The following is a 10,250-nucleotide window of genomic DNA, read 5'->3' as shown; positions in this document are numbered from 1 at the left end:
TACACTGTTGTGGCCAAACTGTAGAAGCAGCTAGATTATAATGGCCTAAGAGAAAGTCATGAATTAGAATCACACATTTCATGATCTCAACTCTCTTTATTTCTGAGTTTCTCAACTGTGAAACCAGGAAAGACACAGGCCAGTGCAGCTTTGTATTTTCTGTGTTTACATTCTTGACTCCCTCTGCCTCACCATTAGAGCTCTCCATTCAACTTTAAGGACCAGTATTATTTATAAAACTTTTCCTTGGAATAATTATAGCAAGATTCTACTTTTGGGGGAGGGAATACATTTCTAAATAAATACATGCCTTGCGCTGGACAGAAAAGTAAATAGAATTCAAAACATATTTCCTCCAGCAGTTTCCACTTAGATGGATTAGTATTTTTATGATAAAGTCCAGTTTACTGTTTCTGTCAGCTAAATAAAGTCAGTAAGTATTGCCTGCAGTTATGCTTTGTGCATTACAGTGTGTTACAGATCACAAAACTGATGCTGGGTAGCTTTAACATTTGCAACTTCAAACATTACAGAAATTGTTTGCTTTAACTATGCTGGAGATTGCAGAGTAAACATTAAAATTCAGTGTCTGGAATCTGGCTTTAAGAGATCTCTTCCATCTGACATTTGCTCAGACATCATTATTATCATGAATAAAACAAAAGAAAGGTGTTACGTATTAAGAAATGACTGCCACATTACAAAGAGGTTGAACACCCCAGAAGTTCTGAATACAGCTCTTGCAGCAGTTCTAAATCCGTTCCTGAACACACACAGCACTTTTGTATGGACTGTTAATTGATACTGAAGAATTATCATGCTAAATTACAGGTGCTGTGGCAAACAACTAAGAAAAACCAGGAGATTCTATACAATTTCTGAACTAGCATTTTAAAAAATGCTGCAGGTTTCCAAACCACAGCTCAGCCACTGGATACTTGAAGGCAAATGAAAGTGCGCAGTAAAGAAAATAAAATCATCTTAGTGTGATTTGTGAGATGCAGTTTTACAAGTGTTCACTGCTATTCAACCTCTATTTTATCCTAGTGCTGCAGCTGGGAATAGAAATGTGCAGACGTGCTTTGGAAGGTTAGTTAGAAGCTGAAGTACTTTCAAAAGGCTCTCTAGCAAGATTCAGACAGGGAAGACAAGCGTCATTTCTGATCTAATCAACATTCAACTTCTAGAACAAAAAAGATATTTAATCTACTGCTTAAATATATTTGAATATATTGCAGCAGTTATATATTTGAATATATTTGAATATATTTAAACTTGTACTATTAATTTGCTAATAAATATTCTGCTTTATGAAGAAGCATGTTCCCATTTGCTTCTGATACTTCTGAGATGTTGGAAGGAAAATTTGTATTGTACCTAATTTAAGCACTGGGCTTGCCTGCCACCACCACTGTTCCTTAGGGGAAAACAATTGAAAAAGCCTCTGAACTACACTCTGAGTGAATGTTTTCACTGGTCCAACTTGTGCGGTCACACCTCTAACTCTGACAAACGAGGGGGTAGAAACATGGAGGAAGGAGGAAGGGAAAACTGGACTGCTCCTTCCAGCAGCTACTGAGCACCTTAGAGCAACTGAACAGAACTGCACCTCCCTTGCCTTTCATTGCCAGTCAGGAAAAATTACTACAATCTGTCCCCTTGTCCCTGTGTGTTGGAAGAGAGCTATACAGCCCTGTTTGAAATACGCACAGTGCTGATGCCCTAATGACCAGAAGTTAAGCAAGATTACAGTGCAGATCAGGTTTCCCTGGAGGTACCCAAGGAGTACGCAGCCTGGCTTGAGACACACGGGGGTAAATCCTAGAGATCAAACCAGAGTCCATCGGCTCCAGCACTGAGTAGATGGCAACTGTACTGTGGTGGTGCGCAATGGTCTTGCCTCTTAAGATTATTTTTCATTAGGCCCTGCAGGCTGGAATTTATTTTTGTGTTTACCATGGCCTATATTTTTCTTCAGTAAAGCACAGACTGCACTTAGCGGTTGTCACTCCTCATTTGCTTATGCGAAACAGTGATGCCAAACTGTGACTTCTATACAGCTCACCCCCTAAGTACTCTGTCCTGATAAAATGCAGATTTATTGCAAGAGATGAGGAAAGCTGCCAATAACTATGTTTTACTCTAACACACACACAAGAGGATAAATCATATTGCCATCCCTAATGGCTGCCTTTTGTGTTATTTTGACTAGCAGGAATCACAGAATCACAGAATCCCAAGGGTTGGAAGGGACCCAAAAAGATCATGTCTTCTTCCTAATACAGAGATGCTTGTATTTAAAATAATACTCCAACAGCTGAATGACTTCTTTTCCCCACAAGTATGGGCTGCCTTATTTTTTTATTTTCTTTTTTTCTGTATATTGTGTAATTCTGACTTTGCTTCACTAATTAAAGATGTATCAAAAGCAAGTATCAAAGCTGCTCCTCATGACCAAAGAAAAAACTTCAACTCACCTTTCAAACAGGTAAGAAAGAACTAATTTGTTATAAAACTACAAAAATAACCAAGGACCAATCTTATCCATGAAAAAATAATCTTCAAGGATTGAAGCAGCATCTTCAAACTGAAGCATGTTCTATGTTAATGATTAAGACACTAAGTTTTTTCAAAGCTCTTGTTCAGGGTGAGGAAAGACAATTTGGTATTTATATACCCACATAAATGAAATACTTAAGATTATAAAATCAGCACTGTTAAGGTAAAGGTTAAAACCCCAAGCATACTGTAAGAAATTTCACATAGCTTTTGGCCACACATTCCAAGCTTATCATGATCAGAACTGATAAGAAAGTGGATCAATGGTCTTTGATCAAAGTCATGTCTGAAGTTTGTTTCTGAAAAAATCCTTGAAATGATACATTTTTCTATTGAAAATGTGCTCAAGAAAAATAAAGTAACAGTAATAATTGCCAAGTGCAACCAGCCCTCGATGATTACATACTCTTCTTACAAAATAAAGTTATTTTTTCCATAGCAAAGTCCTGGTTTTTAAGTTTTACCCTTCATCAAGCAGGGTCATCAAGTCATCTTGATTTATGAATGCCACTGAGACCTAAAGGAAAGTACATTTAAGAATAATGTTTCACTGGTTTTAATGGCATGAGCATTTAAATACAGCATTTGAAACCTCTGGAGTTTACATCAGTTTAATGCAAGAGCTCTGTGTGGACACACATTCTTCTCTGATCAACCTCAGGTTACTCATTTATAAGCCACACGCTTGAAACACAGATACTATGAAGGCAGTGGCTTGATTTAAACATTGCCTTTATGTCACTCCATAGTGATATAGCGTAGTATTTGGAGATGTACAGCTGGGATTCTGTGGCCTAGCAAGCTCTCAAAGCTACACCTGCACTAAACAGTAAGTGACTCAAATCCTATGGGTGTAGTAGAAAAGCTCTTCAAAAATTTAAGTAGCATAAAGACAGCCTCATCATAGCTAACAGTCATGGGTAGTCCAATTTGATAGTTAACACTGAATTAAAGAGAGGTGAATTAAAAGCAAGGGAGCAATCTATACGAACTAGATTCCACATCAAGAAAACTTTTGATGGTTACTGACTGGAATGTACTATTGGTTTATATTTAATAGATTTTAGAAACATTCATGCACATACCATGCAATCATGGCAACAGTGAGTAAAATTCCAGCATCAAGTATTATAGTGCTTGCCTTTTTCTTTTTCCAATCAAGTAGATGCAAAAATTTTAATGCAAAATACTAGAATTACATAGTTAAGCATCTAAGCTTCTAAAACATTAATTGAGGTTTGTTGCACCTAGCAAAGGAATTGGAAAGAAAATGCAGTGGTAAGGGGAGGAGTGGATGAATAAACTATCATGAAAGAGCGAATATACTGGTGCAGGAAACGGAAAGAAAACCGTGACAGAGCAGCTACTGCAACAGAGATGCCTTACAAGAAATAAAAATAATTCTTCTAGAAGCGTCTATGGAAAGGTCAGTGCCCTTAGTAGCCAAGAAGACAAAATCATCTGACTGAAGGTGAAATACAAATCTATTTAAAAGTTATTTGTGATTGATGAGAACTGGGAGACAAAGATGGCATCTCGGTACCTTGGCAAGAAAATCCCTCCAGATGGCATCTATTTCTCATTAATGCTCTGGGGGAGGATCCTAGACATCCCAGCAGGTCCCATCGTGACTTTGGATTCAGAGCCGTCCACAAACTCAGCTGCTCTTTGGCTCAACTCCACTTTCGCTACACATGCATATGGCACACAACAGTGCTACAGGACATCAGCTCATGAATGACTTTTAACTCCTAATTTCTGTTTCTTTAGATCACACCTCCTATACTGTTTTGAAAGGCAGACACCTGCATGTAACCATGCCATCAAGATACAGCTCAAACCTCCGCCTCTTCATGTTTTCTGCTACTGGTATTGAAACCTTAAGGATTGCTAGAACACACTAACAATTGTAACGCACGCACACACACACACACAAAGGGAATCTTAACAACTGAATGTCAGTTCATTTTTGGTTATTTATGCCTCCCAAAAATGAAGATGGCGAAAACACCAACCCTGCGTTAAGACCATACCAAATATCTGCATCTTGGCTTCATTTGGCAAAATCAGAGCAGGGTTTTAAAAGAGTGTCTAAATGGAATTCATTTGAATTCCTATGGATTAAGCTGCTAAACAAACCACATTCTTTTCTGCGAGCATAGCAGATATAAATACACAGGAGCAGTCAGTCCACTGCAGCATGCTGAGAACCTAAACAAATGTTACAACGCATGAAGGATCTTGTGCGTGTAACATCTGCATTGCAACTGGGGTGGGGAAGTGCCACGCTGGGTCTGCGTTGTTCCAGGCTGATGATGCCCTGCTTGTCCCTGTGACATTGCTGGCCTGCAGGCAAAACTGGAGAGTGCACAGTTTGGTAACAAGCCTGATTATCCGCCAGCAGATGACAAACTGCAGATTCCCATGCAGTAACAGCAAGGCCTTCTGTTTTAACTAGCAAAACACTGTAGCAGAATCACTGATCTGTAGCTATGATTTCATTTAATTCAATAAATTACTTACCTTGCGTCCACATCTTACTCTGTCTCCAAGTCAAATTAACACATCACTTCAGGTTAAAATAAGCAATATATCCTGAATACTGATACAGGCGAGAATGTGATTATACTAAAATCAGTTTATAAATCCTCTTCATTGGCTCTTTGTCAGGAAACTTTACTATACACACGAGGAAGTAAAGGAAAAAACCAAAATCAAACACAGTATGCTTAAGGAACAATTAAAATCGGTATTTTGATTCACCTCTGTAACCTTCTAAAAGCTTTCAAATTTATACAGCCTTAAATTATAATGATTTTGACAAAAAAAAAAAAATCCTCTACGAAAAGTATTAGCAGGAAATTGAAAAGCTGAAGGAAAATTAAATTGCATTTTTTTCCCATTTGTTAGAGTAGGCTCTAACTGTGTGGTGGGAAAGGTATTTATCATGCACAGCCTGTCCTTCCCTTCGGATGCTCTCTTCCAATTTGGACTGGAGGCACTGTGTATTAAAGGATCATTAACCAGAGTCATACATCATCTCTCCCTCACAAATGAATACTGCAAACACTACAACAGCCACAGAGACACTATAATCAGGGCTTAGTGTAGACCTTGTGGTCTTCCACATGACAAGAGTAGGCAGACTAAAACACCCAAAAGAAGTAATTTTTCTCCTAAAGAAGCCCCACCCTAAAGAAAGGGCAAGGCAATGGTCTATGTCACGTGCAAAGTACAGAAACCTCACACACGCCTCTGGCCCTGTGGACCCTGCCACCTTAAGTCTGAGCACAGCTAACAGTATTACCTGGCTTCTAGATGGATAATGTTCTTATCCCTTGTACTTACACAAAGTTTCAAGCACATTAACAGGAGCTTTACACTGTGCACACAGGATGGAAGAAAACATGAGACAAATACCACTTTACACTGGCTTACACAAATCATGATACTGGGACCGGATACTGTTTTTTGAAACAAAGGGCTGGAATGTAAAGTATCTGTGTCATGTCATGGTTTCACATTAGCACACTCCAAGAAAAACTGATGTGTAGTCATAACACTGGCTGTATAGATTTATAAAGCTATCAGATCCCGCGGTGAGAAGCATCCTGAGGTATACGGAAAAACTGCTTTCTTCATAGTTATATTCCTGTCTCTGGGCACTAAGTGCAGTATCTCTGACTACTAAATGCAGTCAGACACAGTACAATTCCAAAATTACAGAAGACTGATTTTTAAACAGGAATTAATTTAGTTTCAGTTTCTCCCACATCAACCTGTCTTCTCTATGGCACCTTTGGCCCTTTGCACACCCAGCAGTTTGGACATCATTTTAGGTTGCTTTTTTTGCCATAAAAACAGGAACGCAACACCTGGGTAGTGAAGAAAACTGAGCAAGACTTTCATCTCCTTCCAGGAGTCTCATGATCTACTGCTTCCATTACTATTTAATGGTACTATAATTACTGTAAGTCTCTAGTGTTCAGAATAACCACAAAACAAATACAACCTTGATTATGCTGCTCTTATTATTTGTATTACAATGGCAACAAGAGAATTTGAGCTTTCCAAAAGAGCAGAGGAGTGCGCATCTCCAAGAACCTGCATCTAATCTAGAATGAGAATTTGTAGGTTATTAGAAACAGGAAAGACTGGGGAAAAGGGACAAAACACAGAGGTTGCTATACCTGGTTCATATGCTCTGATTTACTTTAGAAGTCTGACATTCTTTTTCGGAAAATATTCTGTCGTTCATGAAACTGGACACAAAGATAATCAGCAGTCATAGTCTCTAGAATGGGCTCAAGCCTTTTTGTTTAGGACAAGTTCTTCTCTAAAATCTTTAAATACAGCTATCTCCCTGGCTGCCAACCCAACATTCACAACAGTCTTAAGAGCTTATTTTCTCCTGCCAAACCTGCCTACAGTCACACTTCTTTGTTGCAACTAAGAAGTCACAGATTTATTTATCCTCTATAACTGTGGGCTGTGTTTATCCTCTAAAACTGAAAAGGCATGCAGCAGTAGACCAAAGGCTCCTTTGTGGAGAAAGCACATCATTTTGGAACAAACAGCGACGGGTATCTCTTCTGCTCATTGCTGTTCACAGACAGTAAAGCAAAAGAAAACAAGTGTTTGATTTACCCTCTCACATACTATTGAGTGAGTCAGTTAATCAGAATTTTACCATTCCCGAGTGATTTTACTTAAACCTTGAAGTGATACCCTTTTGGTATTTGCACTTTCTCAAAAGTGGAAATTAATACAGCAGAGGGACTAGGTCTAAAATTCAGAGATGAAATGTGGAAATGATGGGCATGAATTTCTCAGAGTTCAAATTTCCCTTCTATTTAGAGTCTTAACGCTTTCTTCTCTGACACAGAAAGTATCTCATTTTGAGACCATTTTTAATGCACTCCACAGTTATCTTCCCCTGCAGAGCAAACTCTCACCATATCCACTAACCTGAATGAGCAATTCTGGCAGCAGCTCCTCCCGCTGCAAAAAGCTGAAGGCTGGGCTCCCAGAGCTGCCAATTTAGCCTAATGGAAACCTGTGGGAGGTTTCACAATGCTTTGGACAAAGCTTTGCAGATAAGACAAAACCCTAGGAGTTGCAGTTGGCCGACTCTGGTGTCAAGGGGATGTGCCAGCCTCTCACAGCAATTACAAAGTGTTAGCCCTGACTTGCTGTGAAGGATAATACTTCAGTCACCAAAATGAAAAAACACTGGCAAACTGTAGCTGCCTTTGTAGAATCAATTCACTTAAATGAGATGGGATGGCAGAATAGATGAACTAGTTATGAGCAGCTCATAAACTTTTCCACCTGAATTTGTGTTTTAACCCACAAAACTCTAAAAAAAAAAAAAAAAAAGCCAGCATCAGTAGATGCTCCTTCTATATCACACATCAGTGTCATCGGCATGAATCTGTCATTTCAGAAGATGAATCTTTCCTTCCTGAAAAATTTCAGACCAGCATTTAATGGCTCAGGAGTCACACTAAGGTGGCCATAGGTAATATCTTTTTCCCCACCTAGATTCACAGATAGCAAGTAAAAAATAACTGTGAAAGTTATATTGCAGATTATTAGATTTAGAGGCTTTGAAAACCTGACAGGTTTTTTCCCCATTCTGACTTAAGTGCTAAACTAAGCAGAGCAGGTGCTATAAAATATCTAGTCTCTGACACCATCCATTCTGTGCATGTTCCTCCCCAGTAGGGTTTAGAAGCAGCAATATACTTCCAACAAGCCAAGCAAAATTGTTCCTAGCCCAGTAAATGGCATCAATATAAATTATTCCCTTTCCTCTTCGCCCATGTTTTATTTTATTTTAGGATTGGAAAAGTTCATTTATTATGCAAACCCAAGCACCAAACAAACAAGTTCTGTTTCTCAGAGAGTCTACTCAAGATACCTTCCTACTGGATAACCACAGGACAAAGCCTAAAACCCACCCTGGAAGTAGCTGAGACCTGAAAATGAGCTGACAGGAATTGCTTATTGAAGTTTATAAGCCCGAGTGTGTAAAGCTTGGACCACTTCACTAAACTCTCCCAGGTAAAAAGACCAAGGAGGAATCAAATGCAGCTGAGCAAAGTTTTTTTATAGGAAATATTATTAAATACCATTTCCCATATAACATACTTTCATGGAACTTTTCTTTGCAGCCTTGTAATATGAACAGTTGTGCAGAAAAATGTTGTTTCTTGTGGAGACCTATCTCACAGCAAGATCAGAGAAGAAGATACTTTCAAATTCACATTTGCAATTGCAAGTCCATAAAGCTGGCAGAAGGGCTCATGGCAAGCTCTGGTATTACACATTCTTTTTGTCCTTGTTTCTCTAAGTACATAACACACGCATACAACACCTCCACTGACAGGCTCCCTTGGTTTTGCAGATTTAAGATTTACATACTTTTCAAACTACTGAAAGGTGTGTTTAGTTAGATCTTACACCCTCTTTACAGAGACAGGCATTTGGCCACTGAAAGATTGGTCTTACCACACATCCACAATGTAATGACAGCTATTGTCAAATTAGTTTTCAGATGCTCTAATTTCACATTTATATTTCACCAGAAATATTGCCTGACACTGTATTAAACAAAGAAAAAAAATTATTCCAGTCAATACTGTGAGGGTGGTGAGGCCAAGAGAGAGAAGTTGTGGCTGCCCCATCTCTGGCAGTGTTAAAGGCCAGCTTAGATGGGGCTTGGGGCAACGTGGTCTAGTGGAAGTTGTCCCTGCCCATGGCAGGTGGTTGGAACTAGATGTTCATTAGGTCCTTTCCAACCCAAACCATATGATTCTGTATGTGAGAGCAATCACAGCAAATGGAAGTCATATAGTTTGAGAGCATCATTGTATGTTGATCATCTTTGAAAAATATTTAACAAAAGGCTCCTTGGTCTGCAGCTGAACCTGAACTCAGTGAGGAAGTAACAGCTGAATCAGACATTCTCATTAAGTGAAATTAGCCAAGTGCAATTTGCCTGGCTGGTCCCCTCTATTAGCATTTATGTTCAGATAGTGATGAGCTTAATCAGGTTTTTTAAACAAAAAGAACAAATCCTCCCCTAACCCCATAAATTTATCAGATTGATTAGTACCAGATTGCACTTCCATTGCTGAAGGCAGCTAAGAACATGAAGAAAACTGTCTTTTCAGAAGTGCATCCTAATAACTAATAGCAGTCTTTCCCCATAGCAAGAACATGCGCTCACATATGTGATAGCTGATTGCTGTCAGATTTACTGAAGACAAAAAGAGGCATTTCATTAAAGGGCAAATACCAGAGGGCTATACAGAGCTGCTGCAGCTGTGGAAGGGACAGGTTTGCCATCCCATTGCAAAGATTGTATCACAAGGTCCTCCCCTCCTTACACAATGAATGCATCTCAAAGATATGTCAGGCCCAAGAAACAGCAAAAAGAAAAGTAGTAGCATCTAAGGACATAAGTGTCAGCAACAATACTAATGTGACAAATAAAGGGCAGAAACAACTCCATAGAGCCTGGTCCTGCTGGAGGGCACTTACCTGAAACAACAGCAGCAAAACTGAATGCGAGAGGCAGCAAGAGGGCATGTGAACCAGGGCCCAGAGATGTCATGAAGGTGGCAGCTTGAGCTGAACATCTGCAGCAACATCGCTATCAGATTTAACCCCACAGACCTTCTGAG

Source organism: Lathamus discolor, chromosome 8 (genome assembly GCF_037157495.1).
Source record: "Lathamus discolor isolate bLatDis1 chromosome 8, bLatDis1.hap1, whole genome shotgun sequence".
NCBI lineage: Eukaryota > Metazoa > Chordata > Aves > Psittaciformes > Psittacidae > Lathamus > Lathamus discolor.
This window is presented reverse-complemented; position numbering follows the sequence as displayed.